Below are 27,264 nucleotides of genomic sequence, written 5' to 3'. Positions count from 1 at the left end.
CATAGCTCCAAAGAAATTCTGAATCCTCTTTTGTGCCAGGTGCAGACCATGTGGCATTGTAGCCATGCTCTTAGCCTCCTCCTGTACCTGTACGTGGAACCAAGGCACTCCAGGTTTATGCTAAATGTAGGTCATTCCTCAACATCTTGCAATTTTCATGGTCTATGTTCTGGAAAGGGCAGAGTGTTCCCTCTGCTTGTGAGTCCCTTAAATGTTTCTATCTTTGAATGTCTACCACCAACGCCACCCCCAGTTCTAGTTTTAATTGTGAGGGAGGAAAATCAGATCACTCATACATAATCCTTTACTCTTACTTTTTTCCTCTTACTTTCCAATGGCTAGCAACAGTTACTTTCCTTCCTTTTGAAGCAGGGATTTTCTTTACATAATATACTATTCTTTGTATTCTGGGATCCACACTTTGTTCAATTCTCTGAACTCTGGATCTTAATACACAAAAATCTGACATTACTATGGATTTATAAATATCAAATTAGAAGACGAGTGACGTTTTTCTATTGTTGATATAATTTTTATCTGAATTTCTGTTCTTTGAAAGAAAAGGCTTCATGGTCTTCATGATGCAAAGGATTCAAGAAAAGGAGAGAAATTTACCAGAAAAGCAAAATGCAATAGCAGGCAACTCAAACACTCCCTTAATATAGATAAATACATGCACATATATTTTTAACTTGATAAATCTTATAGCATACTATTGGAGCCAATCTTTAGGATGTTAAGAGGGATTATCACCCCATTCCCATTTCTAGAAAGGCTTTATATAAAGAATTGGCATAGAAAGAACCATAGTTGTTTTTAATAACTATTGTCATTTTTTTCAATACTAACCAGCACCTTTTGACAAACTTACCAATATTTTAGAAAACCATATTTTGATGTACCTGATTGCCCTTTTTTGGCAGTTCCTCAAAAAGTTAAACACAGAATTATCTTATGACCCAGGAATTCTGCTAGGTATACACTCAAGAAAAATGGAAACATATGTCTAATATAATCCTGTACACAAATGTTTATAACAACATTGCTCATAATAGAAAAAAAGATGGAAACAACCAAGAGACCATCAATTGTTGAATAAACAATTGTGGTATACACATATAATGACTTATTATTCAATCATAAAAGAAATGAAGTACTGATACATGCTACAATTTGGATGAATCTCAAAACCATTATGACAGGTGTAAAAAGCTATACACAAAAAGTCACATATTATGTGGTTACTCTTATATACTCAGAATGAGCAAATCAATAGAGATAAAAAGTAGATTCGACTGGGCGCAGTGGTTCACACCTGTAATCCTAGCACTTTTGGAAGGGCAAATGGGGAGGATTGCCTGAGCGCAAGAGTTCCAGACAAGCCTGAGCATCATGGCAAAACCCCATCTCTACAAAAATTAGCCAGTCATGGTGGTAGGGGCCTGTGGTTCCAGCTACCTGGGAGGCTGTGGCAGGAGGATTGCTCGAGCCCCGGAGGTTGAGGCTTCAGTGAGCCTTGTTCCTGCCACTACACTCCAGCCTGGGCAACAGACCAAGACCCTGTGTCAAAATAAATAAATAAATAAATAAATAAATAAATAAATAAATAAATAAATAAATAAAAAATAGATTAAAGTTTACTGGGGATGGAAGGACAGAATAGGAAGTGCTTACTTAATGGTTATGGGATGTTTTTATGGAGTAATAGAACCGTGAAACTACAGAAAGCTTGTGCTTGCACAACATGTGATTACAATAAATACTAATAAATTGTACACTTTAAAATGGTTATGTGAATTTCACACAAACGTAGTTATGTGGAAAAAGTAAGTTAACATTATTGCAACCCTATCCACTAGAGGGCGATGCTTCCATTAAGAAACATGACTCGTAGATTTTTTTTTTTTTTTTGGTTGGTGGAAGGAGGACAGTCAGCTTTGCAAATACATTTTCTGCTTATTTTGCATCTATCTTAGATGTAAAACAATGAAAGCAAATATCCACTTTGGAAACATTACTGGAAAAATAATATTTAATTTGAATGTGTCTCTTCAAGACAAAACAGTTTGTGAAGCATTTGTATTGAGAAAAGATTTCTTTCCTTGGGCATAGATTTCATAGTGCAAAAATTAAACAAACATGAGCAAATTAGGAAACTAAAGACATGGTTAATGGAAAGCATCTCAGCGACTAACATAAAACTGAATGAGCCAAGTGTTGAAGTATTCATATTAATAGAGAGTTTCAAGTAACTTTATCACTGTAAGTACTTGAGAGTCTTGAAAGTATTTATCCACATTTTCGTGAGCACAGTAAAATTTGGTTGTCCAACTCAGCACATGTCTTAAATTCTGTCTCTAATTCAGAAAATAATTCATCATTTAGTAAAGTTACATTTCTTGAAGTTGCATCAGGAGTAAAATAATTAGCTCATCATACACCAGAGATCCTGTAGCCAAGAGTTTTAAGAGAGTAACACAGGAAGTGTCATGCACACTCATGGGTGGAACACTTATTTTCAGCTGCAAATTCACACAATAAGTTACTCTTCCTACAAAGGGAATGTCTTTCTGCCACTGTTCACAGCAAAATCACAAATGTAACAGAAAAATTAGCCAAGGAAAACACAGTCCCTAAAGTAAATCTGATGCAAAATAATCTGATTAAATCCATATAATTATAGCATTGTAAAGTCGTTCTTGGGTTATTTGTAAAGTCAGCAGTCAGCGTTTTCCAAGGCATACTAATAGGAAGCAAAGCCTTGCTCAGGAGCCAGCTGATAAAGACTATAAAGCTCATCCTCGGAGCAAAACCAGAATGATGTCACTGCTAAGTCCTCCATAAAATAAGAAGCAGGCGTTTTAGAGCAGGTAGTTTTGGGACGCGAATAAATGTGGGGCTTGGGAAGAGAGTCTAAAAATCCAGAAACATAAGCTTAATCCCAGGTTTTTCTTTCTCTAGCAAGGTTTGGATGTACACCAGAACCTAGTTTGTAGTCAATACAATGAATCATATACTGTATATATTTTCCTAAGGTTCTTCAGTTTACTCATTTTAAAAACAAACAAATGGATATCCTTTTGTCAACTTTATGAAATAATCTTCAGATATTGTTATTATAGCATATTGGTTTTCAATTGTTAAATAACCACACATATAGAGGCCCAGACAACACATCCAGTATTTATTATCCCACAGTTTCTTTGGGTCAGGAATCTGGGGACAGCCTACCTGGGTCCTCTTCTCAGTCCCACAAGGCTGCAATCACAACATCAGCCAGGACTTGAAGCTCATCTGAAGCTTGGAGTCCTCTTCCAAGTTTAAGCAGCTGATGGTAAAATTCAGTTTCTATCAGCTATAGAACCCATTGTAGTTAGTTTCTTTAAGACTGATTTTAAAAATTGAGAGTTTCACTCCATCAAGTCTTTGAGCTCAGGGAAGACCTAAAGCCTCTTTTAAAGGCTTATTTGATTTGGTCAGGCTACCCAGTATAATCTCCTTTAGACTGACTCAAAATCAAACTGTTTGAGCACCTTAATTACATTTGCAAAATCCCTTCACTTTTGTCATATTCTGTCGGCTGGAAGCAAGTCGCACATTCTGCCCACATTCAAGTGAAGGGGAGTATAAGAGGGTGGTGGTCTAGGGTGAGTCAGTCAGATGTAAATATAGCTGGATTAGATGAATCCTGACTATCCTAATCAAAAGTCTAATGGCTACACAGGACAAGCCAGGAAGAAAGCATCTTCTGCAACCCTCCCTTCATTATAGAGTAACAAGGCTTTTTTCTGTCCAGTGGCTACAAATATCACCCCAGCAACGAGTATTACCAGTCATCACACTTTATGCCTTCACACAAGCATATTCATTCATTTGTGCTACAAATAAACTTATCTTTCCCCATCAGAAAATTCCCAAAGCATTGAAAGTTAAAATGGTTTTTATCTGTTTATATATTCCTTATTTGTGCCAGTACAGGGAACGTTTGGGTTAGAAGCATGCAGCCTGATTTTAAGAATTGAAATTAAATTTCTATCAGTACCTTAGTAGGAAAATCAAGTTGAAGTTATCTAGCCATAATTTTGGCTTGTCTCTTTTATTCAGGATATGAGGAATTGCTGGAGCTTTTTTCTTTTTTAAAGTTTATCCTATTAAACACACACACACCCCCCACAATGAGTTCATTCCTGCACTACTTAACTTTGCACAAAACTGTTTTCTCAAAAAGGCACCAAAGTGAGCTGGCAACCATATATTAGTTACTGCATTAGTGAAGAAAAGTGGCTACTCCATACAATCCCAAGCATGAAAAATCAGAACTTTGAAGAAAAAACCCAAAAAACCAAAACATAAAATTGAATTAAATTTAAGCCAAAAAGCAATAAGGAAAAGTAACAAGTAAAAGAATGTTCTTAAAAACAACATTAAGCTTAAAGAGCCTTATGTGAGGCAGTAAAGATATTGCAGATATAGACATTGGAGACAGCTTGCAAAAGTAACATTGCTGGAGGTTGGTTTTAAATCCTGCCTGCATGGTCTTGCATAATTTGTTAGTCCTGGGAGTGACGCACAACATTTGCAATAATCATTTGAAATGAAATGTAACTCTTACTTGAGGATCATCTGTAATAATGATTTAATGTGTTACCAGAAACGATAAAGTGACCAAGTCAATCGATCGGTAAGTGTTTGCTTAAAGCCAGTTACATGTCGGGTGCAATGGAAGATTACAAAATATTGAGAAAGGGACCCTTTCTCAATATCGAATGCTAGACTTTCTGCCGGAGACCAGAATTTGGTATGAACTAGTAATGAAGGGGTCAGAATATTGAAGAAGTCTTATCATCAAACACAAGCCAATGAACATTTAAGTGTCCCATGGCACAATGACTTGTCACAAATGCTTTGTTGTATATTAAAATATGAATTTTTGTCTTTACACAAATGAGAGAGCATCTAGAAATCTAAACTGATCCCCTTTGGGATGGTTACTAACCAGAGAGACATCATTGCTTCTTGGCTCCTTTGGAAGCCTTCAGTAACAGTTACTCAAGAATAATCAGCCATTTGTGTCAAAATAGGGAGGATACCAATGTATTGTCCCACCATGCCCATGCATAGAATAGTACCAAACATATAGCATGTATTTATTAAATATTGCTGCAAAATTGAGGAACGAAAATCTGTTTATCAGCTTTCTGAAGTGTTTGGGACAACTTTGACTTTGAGGCAGTTTGTGCAGCCCTCATACCTTTCCCATTAGAACTTTTCTCTACCCCAATCCCATAGCATGGGCAGTCAGCAGACATCCTTCCATTGTGTGACTGCACCCTACTGCTCACTGTTGATTGCACCAGGGATGAAGATTGAACCCCAGCTGGTCAATCAGATTCTCTTCCTTAACTGTTTGAACAGGCACAGAGACTGGGAACTGCAAGTTTAAATACGTAATAGCAGAGTTGAAAAAGCCTCTGTTCTTCCCAGGACCTGGTTCTTTAACGTTTCTTTGGATTCCGTGAAGTATCTCTTCTACAAATCCTTTTTTCCATTCTTTTTTTTTTCCTCTTTTGCTTGGGTTGCTTTGAAAATTTTATTAATTTTCACCAAAGATACCTCAAATAGGACCACTGACATGCTTTTGGAAAGTGCTGGAGACTGAAGAAAGAAATGTGAGACATCTGTGCATGAATCAGCTTGTTTCTGTATTTTTCTCACTTCAAGCATAAAATCTCTCAAACTTTAAGCTTTTAAGACATTGCAGTCTCTCCAGGAGGCAGGAATTTTAAACGCAGATACATTTATTTTCCTTGAACTGGTTTTGTATAAATTCATTCAACCACTTAAAACAGTGTCCCACCTGAAAATGAAAAGACCACAACATAAACTTTTCCATAAAAATAGGTTAAGGTGAAAGAAAGTGATGAATGTATTGTAAGGCTCATGAAGAGATTTAGTAGCACTGATCATTTTTTTGGGCATTCAATATGTTTCTATGTATAAGCCATAGTTTATAAATTTACTCTAGTTTGTTCAAAGGTACAACGAAGATACATAACATTAAAAGAACATATACATAGATTTTTTAAAATATGTTTGTCCTCTAACATTGTACCATTTTTTGATTTTTCACAATACCTAAACCCCGAGGACCACAAAGAAGAAAGGGTTGCAAAATATTATTTTTTAAACTTTTTATTGAACAGCATTATTTCTAAATTTCTTTAACACCTTTTAAAAATGATATCTGAAACTACTTTTTAGTTTTGTTTTCTTAGATATTTTTCATTTTACTTTTAAACATACTTAAAATATCTTATAAAAGACATATTTTAAAGTATAAAAGACATATATTTAAAGTATAACCTACGATAAAATTCACCTGCTTTAGACAGTATATAATTGAATTGATTCTATATTGCTAATTTTTGTTCTTCCTTGCTGAAAAAAAATGTAACCTGGAACAGGCTAGAGAGGATAATTTAAAACTAACTGGTTGTTCTGGTGTTTTCAGTTATTACTATATTTGGTATTTAGCCATCGGGATAACAATTACTAATGTAACAGAAGCACATCCAGCCCACTGTGTTGCTGTGGGTCACAGGGGTCTGCCTCTGTTATTGCTTTGTTCTCAATGTTAGCAGCACTCCCTGTGGTTAGGGCTCAGCCTGACCCTACAAGTCTTTTTCTGACTGCTTATAGCTAAACACAGAGGAGTGATTAAAATCTCCGCTTGTCACTCATCTCTTATGCCAAATTCAGTAGCAAAAGGTGGCAGCATATACTTACACTGGCAATGAGCCCAAACTTCAGAGTCTGAGGTCTTGTCACTCTTAGGTCATCATCTGGGTGTGCAGATGGTGATCACTGCAGCTTAAAGGCTGAGGAGGCAGAGTCCTGTGGTGAAGCTTGACTTCCGGCTATGAATAGGTAAGGGGAGCTATGTCAATTAGATAATGTGAAACATGGTGGGAAAACACTGTTCCTTAAACAATCTAGGTCTGACATCATGTCCTCTGGGCATTCTTCCTTGTGTCTCGTTTCCCAAAACCTCAGTTAATGACATCCATTTGTTGCATTCCTGATGCTGCCCTTTAGCCAGAATGTTTAGCCCACATGGTCCTCTTGCTATATGCATTTACTTGAGATGTGCAAGAAAAACATTGTGGACAGTGAATATTTGTAGCTCAAAAACAGCAAAAAGGAGAAAGAGAGAGGCCTTTGATGGGGAATAGCTTAAGCTGGTGAGAAGAAAAAAGATTTGAGAAGAGGAAGAAACACAGAGTGACTTTTACCACCAAAGGAAAAAAAGCTTGAATATCAGTCTATAATCTTTTATCTTTCTGAGGAGAATCACTGGTTAGCACTGTAAAGCTTTCACAGAGGAAGTCTCCTATGAGCTCTCTCTCCACTATATTCTTTGAGATTCTTCTTTCACAATTATCTCTACCCCTCACCTAGAAATAATAGCATTATTATATATTAAACTATATTCTAATATATAACAATACTTTTGTTATATTTATTATTATTGCTAACTTTAATTTCACTGTCAGACACTCTTCCAAGTAATTTTTGTGAATTGCCTCAATTACCTCTCTCATAAAAGTATAATAATTTCTACATTTAAGTTGGAGAAACTGAAGCACATGAGATTGTTTAACTCATGTTAACTTGCTTAGCTGCACAGAATTGAGTGTCAGAGCCAGGATTTGAACCTATGCACTGTGACTCAAGCATGTGCCCACTGAAATGTGCCACACATGTGAGTCTGACTCAAGTCCCTTTTATTCTAGCAATTTCTTAACTCACTCAATGATTTTGACCAAGCAGCAGGTCAAAGTACTTCTGAAGTTTTTCTTTCTCCAATAATGTGAACAGCCAATATTTCCACTCAGGTTGAACTATCCTAGGGAAAAAAAAAATTTCATTTTTGCCAAGTGTCTTTACAACTGTTTGAACTATTTTGAGGACTTGGGAACAAGAAATAAGATGGGTTGAATGAACATAACAACAGAGGCTTGTTTCTGGATTTATTCAATGATTAATTCAGCAAGTATTTGGATAAGCACTTGTTTTGTATCCTAGAGACTGAGGATTACCCATGAATGAGTTGTTCCTGCATTTGGGCTTGTCTGCTCCCAAATCCAGACTGTTTCCTGGAGGCTATCTATTAAAAATAATTTTTGAGGCAAGTCTGTAAGAGCAAATTGTAAATGAAAACTAAAACATCTGGCTGCCTATGGTGGCTCACACCCATAATTCCAACACTTTGGGAGGTCAAGGAGGGATGATTGCTTGAGCTTAGGAGTTCAAGACCAGTCTGGACAACATGGCAGAACCCCTATCTCTACACTAAATACAAAAAATTAGCCAGGGGTCGGGGAGGTTGGTGCACACCTATTGTCTCACCTACTCAGGAGGCTGAAGCGGGGGATAGACTAAGACTGGGAAGTGGAGGTGTAGTAGGAAGAGATTGTGCCACTGCACTCCAGCCTAGGCCACAAAAACAAACAAACAAAAACCCCTAAAACATCCATGTATCTCAATTCTGTGAACCACTAGATATCATAAATGGTGCTTTAGATTCCTCTAACATATTGTGTCTCCACTTTCCCTTCCAGCCACTTCATCACTTCACTGTTGCCTAATTTGGTTTCGGGAGGGCATCTCTGGAGCCACATGCCTGTGGATAGGAGTAGCTTCAGAGACTGGGGGCCCTGCCAGAACAATGTGGACTCAAGAAACGGTACTGGGAGCATGAAAAGAAAGGGTGTGAGCATCGAGTATGCTACACTTGACTGCCAAATCCCCAGCTGCCTTCCTGTCCTTTTCCTGTCCTGCTCATAAAAAGCATAGACAAACAGGAAGGGGGATATGACTTTATAACAACCATTTGGAGGTTGCATGTAAGAGAAGGTAGTAAAATCCACATTTTATAATGGCTTTTAATTGATCCAACCTGGATATTTCTTATCCAAAAGTATGGGCCCTGTGGGTAAGGCTGATGAGTGTATTTTACAGTGTTCTGAACTGGGGTTTGAGAATTCAAAGTAGCATTGACCAGCTTTCATCACTTTGGACCCTGTGACATATGAATAGAGTGAATGAGTATGTGTAGACTCCTAGTAACAGGGTCTAAACAATTTTTTTTTCCAGCATACATCTCAAGAAGGAAGGTTGTCTTAGATTGACTTTATTGACACTACTGCACTGCAGACCAAGCAGAAATAAGCAGGCAAAGATATTTATATGGAAATGTTTTAGTCATTAGTATTAGGTGAAAGGATTTTTATAGCTTTTAGAATGTTGTCCCGAAGCTACTACTGATACTTCTCCAAGGGGAGCGGGAGAGTAAAGGAAGGGAAGACAGGAAAGGGAGCATCCCTGGACAGAATACAAAGAATAGCATATTACATAAAGAAAATTCCTGCCTCAAAAGAAAGGAAAATAACTGTTGCTAGCCATTGGAAAGTAAGAGAAAAAAAGTAAGAGTAAAGGATTATGGAGAACCTCTGCTGGGCAGTGTGGAAGGGAAATGTTGGGTTGGAGCCCCCACACAGATTCCCCACTGGGGCACTGCCTAGTGGGGCCATGAGAAGAGGGCCACTGTACTCTAGACTCCAGAATGGTAGATTCACCGACAGCCTGCACTGTGTGCCTGGAAATGTCACAGACTCTCAATGCCAGCCCATGAAAGTAGCCGGGAGGAAAGCTACACCCTGCAAAGCCACAGGGGCAGAGCTGCCCAAGACCATGGGAACCCAACTCTTGTATCAGCATGACCCAGATGGCTTGGCTCTGTGTCCCCACCCAAATCTCACCTTGTGGCTCTCATAATTCCTACGCGTTGTTGGAGGTACCCACTGGGAGATGATTGAATTGTGGGAACGGGTCTTTCCCATGCTGTTCTCATGATAATGAGGTCTTTCTGTTCTTTTGCATGCTGTTCTTGTGATAGTGAATGGGTGTCATGAGATATGATGATTTTTAAAATGGGAAATGCCCCACACAAGCTCTCTCTTTACCTGCTGCCATCCATGGAAGATGTAACTTCCTCCTCCTTGCCTTCCACCATGATTGTGATGCTTCGTCAGCCATGTGGATCTGTAAGAACAACTAAACCTCTTTCCTTTGCAAATTGCCCAGTCTCTGGTATGTCTCTATCGGCAGCATGAAAATGGACTAATGCAATGGTCCACATCTCTACTAAAAATACAAGAAAATTAGCCAGATTTGGTGGCAGGCGTCTGTAATTCCAGCTACTAGGGAGGCTGAGACATGAGAATTGCTTGATCCTAGGAGGCAGAGGTTGCAGTGAGCTGAGATCGTGACACTGCATTCCAACCTGGGTGACAGAGCAAGACTCTGTTTCAAAAAAAAGAAAAAAAATGATGGAGGAGGAAGAGAGAAAGGAATGGACATGGAAATGGGTACACTAAACTTTTTCAAAGGATTAGCTAAAGGAAAGACTATGGATGGATATATGATTTAGAGTTATGAAAGCTGGATGTCTTCACTTGCTGCATTTAAAATTTTAATAATAAGCAATTCTGTTTAAAACAATATTAACTTTACATTTTTTTCTTGTAAGTGAAAACAAAAGAATACAGATGAACAAACAGACAAAAACTCTCTACATTGAGGTTCTGATTTTGTACAAAAAATATTGAAAGATGAAAGGATTAAAATTCAATATTCAAGAAATTTTGGAGTTTAAAAAATGGTGTTCTTTTTGGAAAGTTATCTACTTAGGTAATTGTTAAAACTACTTAAGTGGAAACAGAAAACTGCATCATTGTAATTGCAAAAGATCTTCTCCTTTTATGACTTTTAAATATCAGTGTTTGTGAATATTACATGCATATGTCTAGTCAGGCAATATGATCTCTGTTAGCAGGCTGCAGCTATAAATTCACCAATGAAAATTTACAAACTCCAGCAGAATGCTCACATTAATGAGTCCTTTGGGATAACATTTGCTTGAACTATGTTTATCTAAACCAAAGTGTTAAAATCAATTAACCTATAAATAACAATGAATTAATTTTCCTATTTCAGCCACAGTTATTTTCTATTGGCTGAAATTCTCTCTCTCTCTCTCTGTCTGTCTGTCTTTCCCTCTCTTATTAGATTTCTACGTATAACTTTTCCTGTTTTAGAGGGAATTAATTTTTTTCCCCAGTATACATCCCCTCTTTGGAGAAGGAAGATTGTTTAAAATTGGCTTTATTGACTCTACTGCACTGGAGACAAAACAGAAATAAGTAGGCAAAGGTATTTATGTGGAAATGTTTTAACCATTAGTATTAGGTGAAAGTTTTTTATAGCTTTTAGAATATTGCCCTGAGGCTACTACCCCTTCAAGGGGCTTAAAAGCTCCAGACCCAGCTTTTAGTGAAAGTTCTGAATAGCCAAGTTGGAAAGTTATTTTTTTAAGCTGAAAATAAAAAGTAGAAAAATGGATAGTATAATAGAACTAGAAAATTTTCACTTCTTATTTCAGTGGTTGTGTTTTACCTGCTTACCCTAATTGATCTTATAAAAATGTGGTTATAGTTCATGTTGTTGAATTATTATTGTTGTAATAATTGTAATACTATTTTTTGAAGATCTGGACTTCAATACTTGATAAAAATATAGTAATAATATTTGAAGAGCTCATCTCTATAGAGTCATTCATTACTTCAAAGTACAAAACTGGAGGAAGCTGCGTGGCATATTGAAACTCCTGTGTTTATCTGCACTAATCACTTCCTAGTACTGTTGTGCTCAATGTTACATGAAATACTCTGACATAAAAGCAGAAATGCACTTGTAATAATAAACATATTTGCAAAATTGTAATAAAAGTGTACTGCAACCCACCTGTGTTTTTGGCCTTTACAATTTGAGTTTTATCAACCCTGTAAAAGGTCCCATGAACACTCTACTATTGTTATAATGTCATATACATGTCTTAAATGGCAGTTAGTTTGTTATTCAGGTATACTCTCTAAGACCTCTAAATAACTGATGCTGAGTTAAAGATTTGTCAAAAATTCTTCAATCTCTTAGATTTCTTTGTCACTGTTTTAGTTCAAACTGCTTCATTATCTCCAAAAGCAAACAGCAAGGCCAGGGACTGCTTTGCCTAGTTTTCGCCACTGTTGTTCTTTGTGCGATTTATACTTCTGCATCTGGTGCTTCTGAAAAACAGTCTCTCAATGCTTCCTAGGTCCAGCAGATGATTAATCTATTTCTTACACACATGGGTATATTATCTCAGGCTAGGGATAGAGTCAAGAGATGCTACCTGAAATATCCTGATATTGGCACATGTAGCTGCCTTAGAAGACAAAAGAGAAGAGTTTGAATATGGAAAATGGAAAACGGCACTTATTATAGTTTTAGTTTTTATTTTTTTAATCAAGAAAGGTAATTATCAGGAGTGTAACTTTTTCAGTGTAAAAAGACACAGACAACAAAAAAACACAATGGCAAAAATTCCACTGACTCCATTGGAATCATATGTACATAGGTTCAAATATTAGTGACTTTAGTTAAGACCTTGAGTCCTAAAATTGCCATCCCTCGGAAAGAAGTTGAAATATATTTCTTTAGACACACAGAATGTATTAGTCTGATGATGCTGGGCAGGAAATGTCATCCTAACCAATAAACATGGAGTTGATTCCAGACTGTATCCAATAAAGATGAACCCAAATCAAGAAGGAACAAGGAGGAAAGAAGAAAAGCATAAATACCACACTGCTTCCATGGACCCCTAAGTCTGTGTTTTGTAAGTGATCATATCAGTCTCTCATGGCCTAAAATGAAATAACTAGCACATTATAAACATTCCTTCATGGTAAACATCAATAATATCTAAAGCTTTGATCAGTAGGGTAACTTGAGGAGATGGTTTGGTACAAGAGTGAATAGTGTAAAATATCTAATTTGGTGGCAAGGAACCCACACAAACACACACATTAACAAATTCTTATATTGGAATAGGATTTTATGCCAATAAATGAAAAGTGTAAGTATAAGTGGATGGTTCTAAGAAGCATTCAGTCACTACGGCAACGGGAGTTAGTTGCTGGTGTCACCTGTGTCCCAACAGTAATTATATCTACAGGAACCCTCTTAGCTCAGAATGTTGCCATTTGTACTATTTTCACTAAATCACATGATGGAACCTTGAGAGGATGGGTGGCACCAAATCTCAGGTCACAATAAATGCACCATGAGCCCATGAGCCTGTGCGTCAAGGATCCCAACAACCCCCAGGTTTCACAGGACTATAGATAAAAAGATTCACAGGACTCAGCATATAGTTGCACAAAATTTTAGACTCGCAAAGGGAAACCACAATGTAAACAACATGATTTGTACAAACACTTTAGACACAATGAGTCACTGTGACTGTTGGGGAAAGTTACATACAGTTGTAGGGAATTGTTTTCCACCCAAGTTCTCCTGTGTCAGCCAGGGGCCAACCTAGCCTGCAGATCCTTCTAAAGAGAGCAGTCTCAGGTCTACTGTGAGAATTGCTTTCTGTATAGCTTGAAACCTACATTTACTGTCAAACACAAGAATAACTTAACAAAAAAGAGACAAATAGAGAGAGGTTAGTCTGGAGAGATCCTTAGTGGCAAAATAATGACTAAATGAGATTCTATCAATCATCTATCTATCTATCCATCTATCTATCTATCTATCTGTCAATGAATTGATATGTAAATCAGCATCATTATTGTTGTTGGAATTACAAATAAATGGAATAACTTATTCCATTTGTAATTCTAGGACAGCCTTAAAATCATTGGGACACTAAAACAATAAAGGTAATTTTAAGTTTATTAAAAGTAGCTGAAATATACTTCTGAATTTCTTTTTAAATTATTATTATTTCGATAGTTTTGGGGAAATAGGTGGCATTTGATCACATGGATAAGCTATTTAGTGGGGATTTCTGAGATTTTGGTGCACTCATCACCCAAGTAGTGTACCCTGCACCCAACAGATAATCTTTTATCCCTCACCTGCCTCCCACCCTTCACCTCAAGTCCCCAGAGTCCGTTATGACATTCTTACATCTTTGCATCTTTGTAACTTAGCTCCCACTAGTAAGTGAGAACATACGATGTTAAGTTTTGCATTCCTGAGTTACTTCACTTAGAATAGTGGTCTCCAACTCTATCCAGTTGCTGCAAATGCTGTTATTTCCTTCCTTTCTATGTCTGAGTGTATTCCATGGTGTGTGTGTGTGTGTGTGTGTGTGTGTGTGTCTATGTGTATATATACACATATACTCAGCCATAGAAAGGTAAGTAAGCCACAGAAAGGTAGTTACAACTATATGTCACTTTCCCAAAATGAGCACAGTGACTCATTGTGCCTAAAGTGTTTGTACAAATAATGTTGTTTACGTTGTGGTTTCCCTCTGAGTCTAAAATTTTGTACAACCATATGCTGAGTATGTATATTATATATATCTCACACTTTCTTTACCCACTTATTGGTTGGTGGGCATTTTAAGCTGGTTTCATATTTTTGAAATTGTGAACTTTGCTGCTATAAACAGTTGTAGACATGCATCTTTTTCATATGACTTGTTTTCTCTGGGTAGATTCCCAGGAGTGGGATTACTAGATCAAATGGCAGTTTTACTTTTAGTTATTTAAGGAATCTCCACACTGTTTTCCATAGTGGCTGTACTAGTTTACATTCTCACCAGCAGTGTAAAACTGTTCCCTTTTCACCACATTCACACCAACACCTATTATTTTTTCTATTTTTTAAAATTATGACCATTCTTGCAGGAGTAAGGTGGTATCTCACTGTGGTTTTGAATTGTATTTCCCTGATCATTAGTGACATTGAGCATTTTTACATATGTTTTTCAGGCATTTTTATATCTTCTTTCGAGAAATGTCTATCCACGTCCTTAGTCCACCTTTTGATGGAATTGTTTGTTTCTTTCTTGCTGACTTGATTGAATTCCTTGTGGATTCTGGATATTAGTACTCTGTTGGATGCATAGCTTGAGAAGATTTTCTCCCACTCTGTGGGTTGTCTATTTACTCTGCTGATTATTTCTTTTGCTGCACAGAAGCTTTTTATTTAATTAAGTCCCATCTATTCATATTTGTTTTTATTGCATTTGCTTTTTGCTTCTTGGCCATAAAGTTTTTGCCTAAGCCAACAAATAGAAGGTTTTTTCTGATGTTATCTTCTAGGATTTATATGGTCTCGGGTCTCAGATTTAAGTCTTTGATCCATTTTGAGTTGATTTTTGTATAACATGAGAGATGAAGGCCCAGTTTTATAATTCTACATGTGGGTGCCAATTATCTCAGCACTATTTGTTGAATAGGATGTCCTTTCCCCACTCTACGTTTTTGTTTGCTTTGTTGAAGATCAGTTGGCTCTAAGTATTTGGCTTTATTTCTAGGATCTCTATTCTGTTCCATCAGTCTATGTGTCTATTTTTTCTACCAGTACTATGCTGTGTGGTGACTACATCCTTATAGTTTTAAGTCAGGCAATATGAGGCCTCCAGATTTGTTCTTTTTGCTTAATCTTGCTTTGGTCATGTGGGCTCTTTTTTGCTCCCATATAAGTTTTAGGATTTTTTTCTAGTTCTGTGAAGAATGATGGTGGTATTTTGATGGAAATTGCATTGAATTTGTAGATTGCTTTTGGCAATATGGTCATTTTTACAATATTGATTCTACCCATCTATGAGCATGGGATGCATTTCCATTTGTTCTTGTCATCTGTGATTTCTTTCATTAGTGTTTTGTAGTTTTCCTTGTAGAGGTCTTTCACCTTCTTGGTTAGGTATATTCCTAAGTATTTTATTTCTTTTTTTGCAGTTATTGTAAAAGGGATTGAGTTCTTGATTTGATTCTCAGCTTGGTCGCTGTTGATGTGTAGTGGTGCTACTGATTTGTGTACATTAATTTTGTATCCTAAAACTTTACTGAATTCATTTATCAGATCTAGGAGCTTTTTGGATGAGTCTTCAGGGTTTTCTAGGTATACAATCATATCACCAGTGAACAGCAACCATTTCACTTTCTCTTTACTGATTTGGATGCCTTTTATTTATTTCTCTTGTCTGATTTTCCTTCTTCCTCAGGAACACTAATTATTCTTATGTTTGGTCACTTAACATTATCTCAAATTATTTAGAGGCTTAGCTCATTAAAAAATTTTTTTTTCTTTGTATTTGTCAGAATGGGTTAATTCAAAGGCCTTGTCTTTGAATTCTGAAGTTCTTTCTTCTACTTGTTCAAACTTCTATTGTGTATTTTGCTTTTCTCTAAGTGTATCATTCATTTCCAGAAGTTGTGATTTTCTTTTCTTTATGATATCTATTTCTCTGGAGAGTTTTTCATCCATATCCTCTATTTTTTTTTTAGTCTCCTTAAGACAATTTTCATCTTTTTCTGGTGCCTCCTTAAGTAGCTTAATAATTAACTTTCTGAATTCTTTTTCTGGCAATTCAGAGATTTCTTCTTGGTTTGGATCCATTGCTGGAGAGCTAGAGTGAGTCTTATAGAACTTTGGGTGTCTTACAGAATCTTACTTTGCTATATGGCCAGAATTACTTTTCTGATTCCTTCTCATTTGGGTATACTGTTTCAGTGGAAAGATCTGGAACTCAAGAGCTGCTGTTCAAGTTCTTTTGTACCATGGGGTGATGCCTTGATGTTGTGCTCTTCCCCTTCCTCTAGGGATAGGGCTTCCTGAGAGCCAGAATTAAGTGATTTTTGTTTCTCCTCTGGGCCTAGCCACCCAGTGGGGTGGCTGGGTTCCAGCCTGGTGCTGGAGAATGTCTACAAAGAGTACTGTGATGTGATCTGTCTTCAGGTCTCCCAGCCATGGATACCAGCATCTGTTCCAGTAAAAGTGGCAGGGGTTCTAAGTGGACTCTCCCATAGTCTTTGGTTGTAGTTTTGTTTAGTGCACTGGTTTTCTCAAATGTTGGATATGCTAGCAGTAAAGTCATGTGGACAGACACAGGTCCTCTGGTTAGGCAGGGTATTTCAGGTGGTGGAATTAGCTCTTATTTTCTCCTTCTTTGAAGCAGGATTGTTCTGTTCTGAGTTTCTGTAATGACTTGAGTTGGTTGGCCTCCAGCCAGGAGGTGGCGCTTTCAAGAGAGCTCCAGCTGCAGCAGTAGAAGTGGGGTATACTCTTGCCCTGTGTTGGCCAGAATGACTACCGGGGCCTCTCAGGTGAAGGGAGGGGCCATGGAGTGGGTGAGCTGGGCAGAAATCTTGTCCCAGGCTACAACCTTCCCTGCTGAGAAAGCAAGCAGGTGTCTCAAGCCTGGCATCTGCCTGCCTGCACTGTTGCAGCTTCTGCACTCATATCTGCACTTCCCTTTTACCACCCAACCTCCCAACCCCTTGCCCTGGAGTCTACTCAGGAGAGTTCGTGCTCGGTTGAAATTACTACAAAGTTCAGCCAGGAATTTCCTTCACCCTGTGGACCCTCTCCGGTTCCACTGGCTGCCTTCCCTTCCCTGTTGACCTGTGTGAGGTAAAGCCATGAATGGTCCCTGGGGCTCAAGCTGAGGACGGGGAGTGCCTACAGGGCTCTTCCTGCTGCTTCTACTTTTATAGTTTACTCAGTTCTCTAAATCCATTTCAGCTCTAGGTAAGGTTAAATGCTTCCCCTGTGATCTGGATTTTCAGGTTCCCCAGTGGGAATGTGTACTTGGAGGCCAACTTTTCCCCCTCTCACACTTTGGGAACTCACAGTTTTTTGGCTGTCTCATGGCGTTTGCAGTGGCAAGCCACTTCTTTCAAAGGGTCTGTGAATTCTTTTGGTTTTCCTGGTATGCTTCTGTGGTTGCTCTTGTAGCAAAACTTCACAATGTGAGTCTCCAGATGCTGTTTTGTCCATTCAAGCAGGAGCTGCATGTTAGTTCTGTCTCCTAGCCACAGTTTTTTCACTTATGAATTTCTAATATTTTCTTCTCTTCACCTCGCTGCACACACAAAAAGATTTATGCCAGCTAACCTAAACTATGTAAATCCTCCAATATAATTTTGGTCAATACCCAACATACCAATGGTGTATAAAAGTACAAATGGTAGATGAAAGTAGGATAAAAAGCATCATTCTGCTATTTATGGATTTCAGTAGGTAAATATTAAATATGACTTGATTACCAGCTCTCCCAAGTAGATGCATAAAGGTTAACCTCCCCGCTTCTGTTTTGTCTCTGCCCCAAGAACATCTAGCTTTATCCTAATGTTGAACATATAGAAAGATGAGGGGTAGCAACCTCAAGATAAGCATTTGGGAATTCACTGATACAAGCAGAGAAGGCAATACAACATGAATGTAATGTCAACCATGTGCTGACCAGGCAGACCATTGAAAACTCACTCCTTTTAGGAGGGAAGTTTCGAGGACTCAGTTACACAGACAAGCACAAGCAAATGATGAATTGAGATTTGGGAGGATCAGAGAGCCATTCTGGCAGCTCCCTATCAACGTGGTCTCTGTATCTTTCATCCAAAGAAGGCATAGACTATTCTCAGGATTGGAAGTCTGGCAGTTTATCTCTTGGAGGCTCAGTGCTTGGTTATAGAGTGGCAGACATGTGCAACAGCAGTAAAGTCAGAGTAACTGGAGTCACACAGCTTTAGAGATTTCTTAATACCAGATAGGTAATACCATAGCAAGCAGAGAGGCAGTGATGCCCACTCTACCCGAAGAAGTAGGAAAGTCTGACAACAAAGTAGCACACAATAGAGAACAGCATCTATTGGGAACTCCTATGCAAGTGGAACAATAGCAGTATCAGCAGGAATAGAGATGAACACATATGTGTGCTCATGTGAAACACACGTGTGAGCACAGATGAAACTTAGGAATCTCCCAGAAATATTTATGGAGAAGAATGTTTCTGAAGTTAGAGAACACGTAGGAACAGAAGGAACAAGAACCAAAATATTTGGGTAGCTGGAGTGACCAACCATCCAGTTTAACTTGAGGATTTCCTGGGTTTTAGCACTGAAAGACCCACATCCAGGGAAACTCTCCCATTCTCAAGCAAATGACTTGTTACTCTAGTTATAACTCTAACTGTGATCTACTTTGTGCTATGTCCTGATTGGTCCTGGGGAGATTTGAATTATATATCATTGAATTATACATACTTTTAAAATTTTCTTAGTTAAAAATTTCAGAAATGGAATTGCTGGGTCAAAGATTACACTTCATTTTATGATTTTTTTCACACGTATTTTCAAATTGCCCTAGGAAACAGATATAACTCCCACCAGATATTAAGACATTTTCAAAGCTATAGGAATTTAAATAGCTTGTACTGGCACAGGAGTAGATATATCAGCACAATCATACTCACTCAGATCAGAAATAGATCCAAATATATATATATATATATATATATATATATATATGGATACAGGATATGAAAGATATGATATTTCATGCTGATTAGAAAAGATAGTTTTTGTAATACATGTTGTTTGGAGGCTGAATGGTTTTTCCAGAAAAGAAATGGATCCCAATATCCCTCCTTAGAATAAATTCCAGACATCCCAAAATTTAAGTACTAAAAATAAAACCATTAAAGAAGAACACACAAGCTATATTCTTTTGGTGTTATTTTTTAGTGGGAAATGACTTTATAACAAAAATTCCCAAAGTCAAAGGCGAATGACTAATACTGTTGAATATATATAAATATTTTTTGAAATACATATATATGCAGGAAAACATACTATAAGTTAATAAAAAAAAAAACAAAGTGAGAAAAAGAAAACATATTTTTTGAGATAGAGTCTCACTCTGTTGCCTAGGCTGGAGTGCAGTGGTGTGATCTTGGCTCACTGCAGCCTCTGCTTCCTGAGTTCAAGAAATTCTCCCACCTCAGTCTCCCAAGTAGCTGGGACTACAGGCACCCACTACCATGCCCGACTAATTTTTATATTTTCAGTAGAGATGCTTTTTCGCCATGATCGCCACTCTGGACTCAAACTCCTGGCCTAAGCATCCACTCACCTAGCCTCTCTAAGTGCTGGGATTGTAGGTATGAGCCACTGTGCCCACCCATGAATGCACTAGGTTTTAAACCCATAGTATTGGCAAAAATAAAAAGATTTTATAATATCCAGTATAGTATAGGTGTGGGAAAATAACTTTTTTTTTTTGATATTGTTCCTGTAAATTGAAACAACATATTGGGATGGCAATTTCACAATATTTATGGCATTTTAAATCAACATATCCCCTTTACTCAGCAAATCCATTTCTAGGAGTTTATCCAATAAATATATTCATGCAAATACACAAAGATACATGTAGAAGAATGTTCACTGCTGCATTATTTATAAGAACAGAGAACTGGAAATAACCTACTTGCCCATCAGTAGAGTTCTGGTTAAATAAATGATGTGACAACTACTTAATACAATGCACTGCAGCTGTTAATAGAATGAGGCAGATTTGTATTAATAGAAATAGATAGCTGCTGCAAGCAAGAAAAGAAAGTTAGAGGAAAGTATATTTAGTACAAGTTCCTTTATATAAAAAGGTGTGTATTTAAAAATAAGTACTCTGGAAGGCTATGCCTGAAACTGTTAAGAATCATTACCTCTGGTAAGTAGAAATGGGGACTAAGACATTGGGGCTGAAGACTTTGACTTTTTATTTAATACTCTTCTGTATGATTTTGTTCTTGCCACAGAACAAAATGGATTTTAAAACAATATTATTCACAGGTTCTGTAAAAGGGTGTACCTAACTGTTTTACAGCTTTGCCTATTTTCAAGATATTCCCAACAACCATGGGTATTTCTTGAATGGCTTCATTCAGTTTGATCAAGTTGAACTGCAGAGAGAGGAGGAAGAACATCAGCCTATTGCCAGGAGTGATGTTTGCTCTGTTTGCCCCGCTCCTATGAATTCTCTCCAAACTGGTGCAAATAAAAAAGCACTGAATATATCCCCTAACCGGTATATACTGGAAAAATGCTCTTAAATTCATAGCAAACAAAAAATACCCCTTCTACCCCAACATCTCTCTCTCTTTTTTTTTTTTTTTGACTTTTTACTACTTAGTAATCAAATCTTTAAAAAGTGACCCCACATAGGTGAGTGGTTTTGTTTATTGCTCAGTAACAGAAACTCACTTAGGCTACTTCAAATCATTTGAGTTTATTAAAAGGATATATGTGGCAAACAAGGGAGGCAAGACCCCATAGGAACCCAGGAACTGATGAAAAAATGTTTGACGCTTGTGGAAATGGAACATAAGTAGTGGAATTGTCCACACAGTATTGGGGTTCCATTGATTTGGTTGTCTTCTTGACTGAGTACATCATTCTTGGGCAATTATGGAACTCATCTTTTGATCTTATCCTCCCCCAATCAGCTCATTCATCTCCCTTGCAGCTTCAGCTTCTTCATATCTTTACCTCCCTCATGGCTTCCACAAGTCTCGCAACCACATGGCCTCCTGGAGTTCCCCTCAGCTTCTCCTACCCCATGTCCTGCTCTTGCAAATTCTGTTTCCCAGTTGAAATTCTAGAGAAGGGATCTGGCTGACATAGCTACTTGTTAGTGTTTAGAGCACTTCCTGTAAGGCAACTTTGGATGGTTGCCCTTGAGATAGGTACCCATCTTGCATGTATAAGGGATCAGGAAATAGAGAACTTACTTACCCTGGTTTGGGACCAATGTCTTAGACATTTTACGTTAAAATGAGAGAGATAGCCTGGATTCTTTATCTAAGTGGCTTAAAAAGGTCCCTGCAAGGGACTATGAAATTTACATAACAATGAGAAAAAAAAATCACACTTTCACTTATTACTGGTTAGAACCTCTCTTTCACCCAGATAATCAGGTAAAAGCAATGAAAATCTAATCATATTATATTAGTCTGTTTTCACACTGCTATAAAGAAATACCTGAGACTGAGTAATTTATAAAGAAAAGAGGTTTAATTGGCTCATGATTCTGCAGGCTATACAGCAAGTATGGCAGTATCTATTTGGCTTCAGGGGAGGCCTCAGAAAACTTAAAATCACTGTAGAAGGCAAAGGGAGAAGTAGGCACATCTCCCATCACACAGCCCCAAGGGCATGGTACTAACTCATTCATGGGAACTCCACGCTTATGATTCAATCACCTCCCACCAGGCCCCACCTCCTAACTGGGGATTACAATTTGACGTGAGATTTGGTAGGGACACAGATGCAAACTATATCATGTTGCTGATGGCCCCTCCAAATCTCATGTTCTTCTCACATTGCAAAATACAATCATGCCTTCCCAGCAGTCCCCCCAAATCTTAACTAATTCCAGCATTAACTCAAAAGTCCAAAGTTCAAAGTCTCATCTGAGACAAGGCTAATCCCTTCTACCTTTCAGCCTGTAAAATAAAAAAGAAGGTAGTTACCTACAAGGTACAATAAAGGTATTAGCATTGGATAAGTACTTCTGCTCCAAAAAGGAGAAATCAACCAAAACAAAGGGGGTCCAGGCCCCATGCAAGTCTGAAACCCAGCAGAGGAGTCATTCAATCTAAAAGGTCCAAAATAATCTCTTTTGAGTCCATGTCTCACATCTAGGCCACACTGATGCAAGGGGTGGGTTCCCAAGGCCTTGGAAAGCCCTGCCCCTGTGGCTTCGCAGGGTTTACCTGCCACAGCTGCTCTCATTGGCCGGCATTGAGTGCCTATGACTTTTTCAGGTGTGTAGTGCAGTTGTTGGTGGCTGTGTCATTCTGGGATCTGGAGGACAGTGGCTGTCTTCTCACAGCTACACTAGGCAATGCTCCAGTGAGGACTCTGTGTGCACTCCAACCCCACATTTTCCTTCACATTGCCCTAGTATTAGTTCTCCCTGAGGGTTCTCCCCTTGTAGTAGCCTTCTGCTTGGACATCCAGGTGTTTTCATACATCCTTTGAAATCTAGCCAGTGGCTCTGAACCTGCACTCTGTACACCTGCAGGCTTAACGCTGCATGGAAGCCACCAAGACTTATGGTTTGCACCTTGTAGAGCAGTGGCCCAAGCTATATCTGGGCGCTTGTGAGTCACAGCTGGAGGTGGAGCTGGAGCAGCTGGGATGAAGTGAGCAGTGCCCTGAGGCTGTGCAGGGCATCAGGACCCTGGGCCTGTCCCACAAAACCATTCTTCTCTTCTAGACCTCCCGGCTGATGATGGGAGGGGCTGCCAGGAAGGTCTCTGAAATGCCTTGGAGGTCATTTTCCTTCCCATTGTCTTAGCTATCAGTACTTGCCTTCCTTTTAGTTATGCAAATTTCTGCAGCCTGCTTGAATTTCTCCCCAGAAAATGGGCTTTTCTTTTCTACCACACAGCTGGGCTGCAAATTTTCCAAACTTTTATTCTCTGCTTCTTTTTTAAATATAAGTTGCCAGTTTCAGGACTTTTCTTTGCTCACACATATGAGATAAGGCTGTTAGAAGCAGACAGGCTACATCTTGAACACTTTACTGCTTACAGATTTCTTCTACCACATACCCTAAATCACCACTCTGAAGTTTAAAGTTCCACAGATCCCTAGAACAGGGGCACCATGCACCCAACCTCTTTGCTAATGCATAACAAAAGTGACCTTTGCTCCAATTCCCAATAAGTTTCTCATTTCCATCTGAGAACTCCTCAGCCTGGACTTCAGTGTACATATCACTATCCATCTGAGAACTCCTCAGCCTGGACTTCATTGTACATACCACTATCAGCCTTTTGGTCACAACAATTTAACAAGCCTCTAGGAAGTTCCAAATTTTCCCTCCTTTTCCTATCTTCTGAGCCCTCCATACTGTTCCAACCTCTGCCTGTTACACAGGTCCAAAACTGCTTCCACCTTTTCAAGTATATTTAAAGCAATGTCCCGCTTCTTGGTACCAATTTTCTGTATTACTCCATTCTTGTATTGCTATAAAGAAATAACGGAAACTGAGTAATTTTTAAAGAAAAGAGGTTTAGTTGGCATAGATTATACGGGCTGTACAGGAAGTATGATAGCATCTACTTGGCTTCTGGGGAGGCCTCAGGAGACCTGTAATCATAGTGGAAGGTGAAGGGAGAAGCAGGAATGTATTACATGGCTGGAGCAGGAAAGAGAGCATGAGGGTTGCGGGGGGAGGTGCTACACACTTTTAAACAACCACATCTCACAAGAACTCACTCACTCACTATCACAAGAACAGCACCAAGGGGATGGTGCTAACCCATTCACGAGAACTCCATCCCCATGATTGAATCACCTCCCACTAGGCCTCACATCCAACACTGGGGATTACAGTTCAACATGAGATTTGGTGGGGACACAGATCCCAACCATATTATAAATCTAGTAAGAAGTTAGCCAAAAAGAGTAGAAACTTTGAAGAATATACAAGTATTATTTAATTTATCCTTTTTGTTTTCTGGTTTATATATGCGTTATAATATACACAAACAATATAGTAGTATATTAGTAGACTATAATTAAGTATATATGTGTAATAGGGATGTGTTTAGTAGTTAACTGATATTGTTTATAATGAAGCAAGTTCTAAGCTATCCATTAGTCTATAAGCTTTATGAGGTCAAGGGTCCATTTGTTTGTTTATGTTTATCACTTAGCACCCAGCAATTAAGTCATATATAGAAACCCTTGAAGCCAGGCCAGACACTGTTTTCTTTATTGTATACCACAATTCTAAAGACTCCTGTTTTTTGGAATAGAGTAGATTAGCATAATAGTCAATTCAGCAGAAGTAGTTGGTATGGAGATATTGTGATAGAATTACTGTGCTTATTGTATCCAATGCATCACATCATGGCTAAGGAGTGTGCCAGGGCAGAAATCACACCATGTGACTGAGAGCTGAGAGCTGTAAGGGAGTGAAAGGGCAGGCATATAAGAAAAATGCAAGCATGCAGAAATTGATGCAATATTATGGAACTGGTTATTTCTTGTCCTGCATGGCCAACTTGATAATAGGAGGATATAATTAGGCAGCTGGTTATGATGGAATTGTGGGAGGTCACCCATAGGCAAGCTGAAGGGTCAGAATGAACATTGATAAGTTGAGGTGCAAAAAACTATTTTAGGGAGGATCCATAAAGCTGAAATCCTAAAGAAAAAATTGAGTCAGAAAACAAAATGGGTCCAAATAACAGAGACAAAAGCAGACGTAGAATCCAGGATTGAAGCTAAATAGGTAATCAGAACTAAGAAGTCAGATACTGACTTGTATGGAAGCATGAGGGCAGCTCTTGTTATTTTTGTTAAGCTGTTAGTCCCAGAGAATTTTCACTGGCCCAATTGCAGATAATATATAAGTTAGACTTTTAAGAAACATGGTTAAATCACATTCTTCTTCCTGACATCTTTTGAATTGCCATAATCTTACTATAATAGAATTCAGGTTAAAACAATATGGTAACAAATATATACAGTTATACGTAAAGATTTGCTGTTATTAAAAGAATAAAATTCTCTAGGCTATTTTCAAAGATCTCCCATAAAATGTTCCCAAACTGCTTTTCTGGACTTATTATTTATTTTACGTTTCAAAATACCCTGGAGTCAAGCCACTCCTGACTAGACGTATTTATTCATGTGAGATATGCATATTCAGGTGTCTATATTTCAGTGCCTATTCATTTGATCTCTGTAATACAATAAACAATTTGGCTGGTCTCTATCCCCAGTTTATGAGAAGTAGCCTCGAAATCCTTGGAATTTCCTGAGTGATAGGAGTGTTTATGGTATTCATGGTGGACCCTGTTTATACTAATGAGGTAACTCATGGTGGGCCCTACAGGTTTTATACTAATGAGATGACTCTGGATAGGTACTGGCAACACCAGAAAGACCAACCATGTGATGAGAGGATTGGGACTTTGATATTAGCTCAATATCTGGGGAGCATAAAGGGGTCAGAGATTTGGTTTAATCACATGGACAGTGATTCAGTCAATCTTGCCTATTTGATGATACTCCAATAAAAACTCTGGACAAACCTCAGGTGAATCCCCTGGTTGGGAAGTCTCTATGCATTGTCATACATCAATATGTTGGAAGGGTGACTCATCCTGACTCCACGGAGGAACAAAATGGAGGCTTTGCTTTTGAGACCCTTCCAAACCTCATTCTATGCCTCATTCCCTTTGGCTAATTCTACTTTTGTATACTTTTGCCATAATAAAGCTATAATCATAAGTATAGCACTTTCTTGAGTTGTATGAGCTGTTCTAGTAAATAATTAAGCCTGAGAGGTTAGGGGGAATCCAGAAATTGTAGCCAGCTGGTCAGAGTACAAGTGGCCTGGGGACCTTTGAATTTACAGCTGGTATATAAGGTAAGGGCAATCTTGTCCCCTCAATCTATGAAATTTGGCTTCACTATGGTTAGTTGGCACCAGAAGTCATTGCAGTCTCTGTTTTCAAATGGCCCTTCCCTCACTTATTTACACAAAGCAGTGGTTCTCAAAGTGTGATCCCTGGACCAATAGCATTAGTGTTCCCTAGAAATTTGTTAGAAGTAAAAATTATCTGGTTCCACCTCAGACCTACTAAATCAGAAACTCCAGAGTTCGGCCAGAGAATCTGTTTTATTAAACACTCTAAGTGATTCTGATAAATATTGTATTTAAGAACCATTGAGATAAAGAAACTTTACTCAACCTTCTGATGGGAGTTGAGGCCCATCTGGAGCAGCCACTACCAAGATGCCGGCTGCAGCAGGGGAGGTGTGGCTGGGGCTGCATGCTCTGCAGAGCTGCCAGGGGCTGGGAACTGGGTGTAGCTGCAGCCACCCAGCTGTGGCTTTGGACCCGGGCATCCCTGTGCCCTCAGGGGGGCCTGACAACCCCCACTCCCACCCCTGTAGGCTTGGAAGTGCCTGCTCCTGCTCCCTGGCCTCTCCCCACTCCTGGCACATGGTCCAGTGCAGATCAAAGTTGTGGTCGAACCTGGGCACTGTCATGACCCAGCTGGATGTGCATATGCTTGGGGCAGCACTGACATGCCAGCCCCCTGCTGCCTTGTCCCCCTCTGGACTTTGGGTGCCAATCATCCTGGGGAGGAGGGGGGGATGGTAGGAGCAGCTTAGTGCATGCTTGCAGGTACCCCTCAGCATGAACAGCCTAGTGCCATAGATGGCATGTTGATGGCAAAAGGCAGATGGGCTCCTGGGCAGCAAGGGGTGGGTCCCTGGTGAAACCCCACCTTTAAGCCAGAAATAGCTTGAAGCCTGGGGCCTGGGCTGCCAT

The sequence above is a fragment of the Mandrillus leucophaeus genome, unplaced genomic scaffold, assembly GCF_000951045.1.
Source record: "Mandrillus leucophaeus isolate KB7577 unplaced genomic scaffold, Mleu.le_1.0 Scaffold389, whole genome shotgun sequence".
Lineage (NCBI taxonomy): Eukaryota > Metazoa > Chordata > Mammalia > Primates > Cercopithecidae > Mandrillus > Mandrillus leucophaeus.
The sequence above is the reverse complement of the archived record's forward strand: the minus strand, read 5'-3'. Positions refer to the sequence as shown.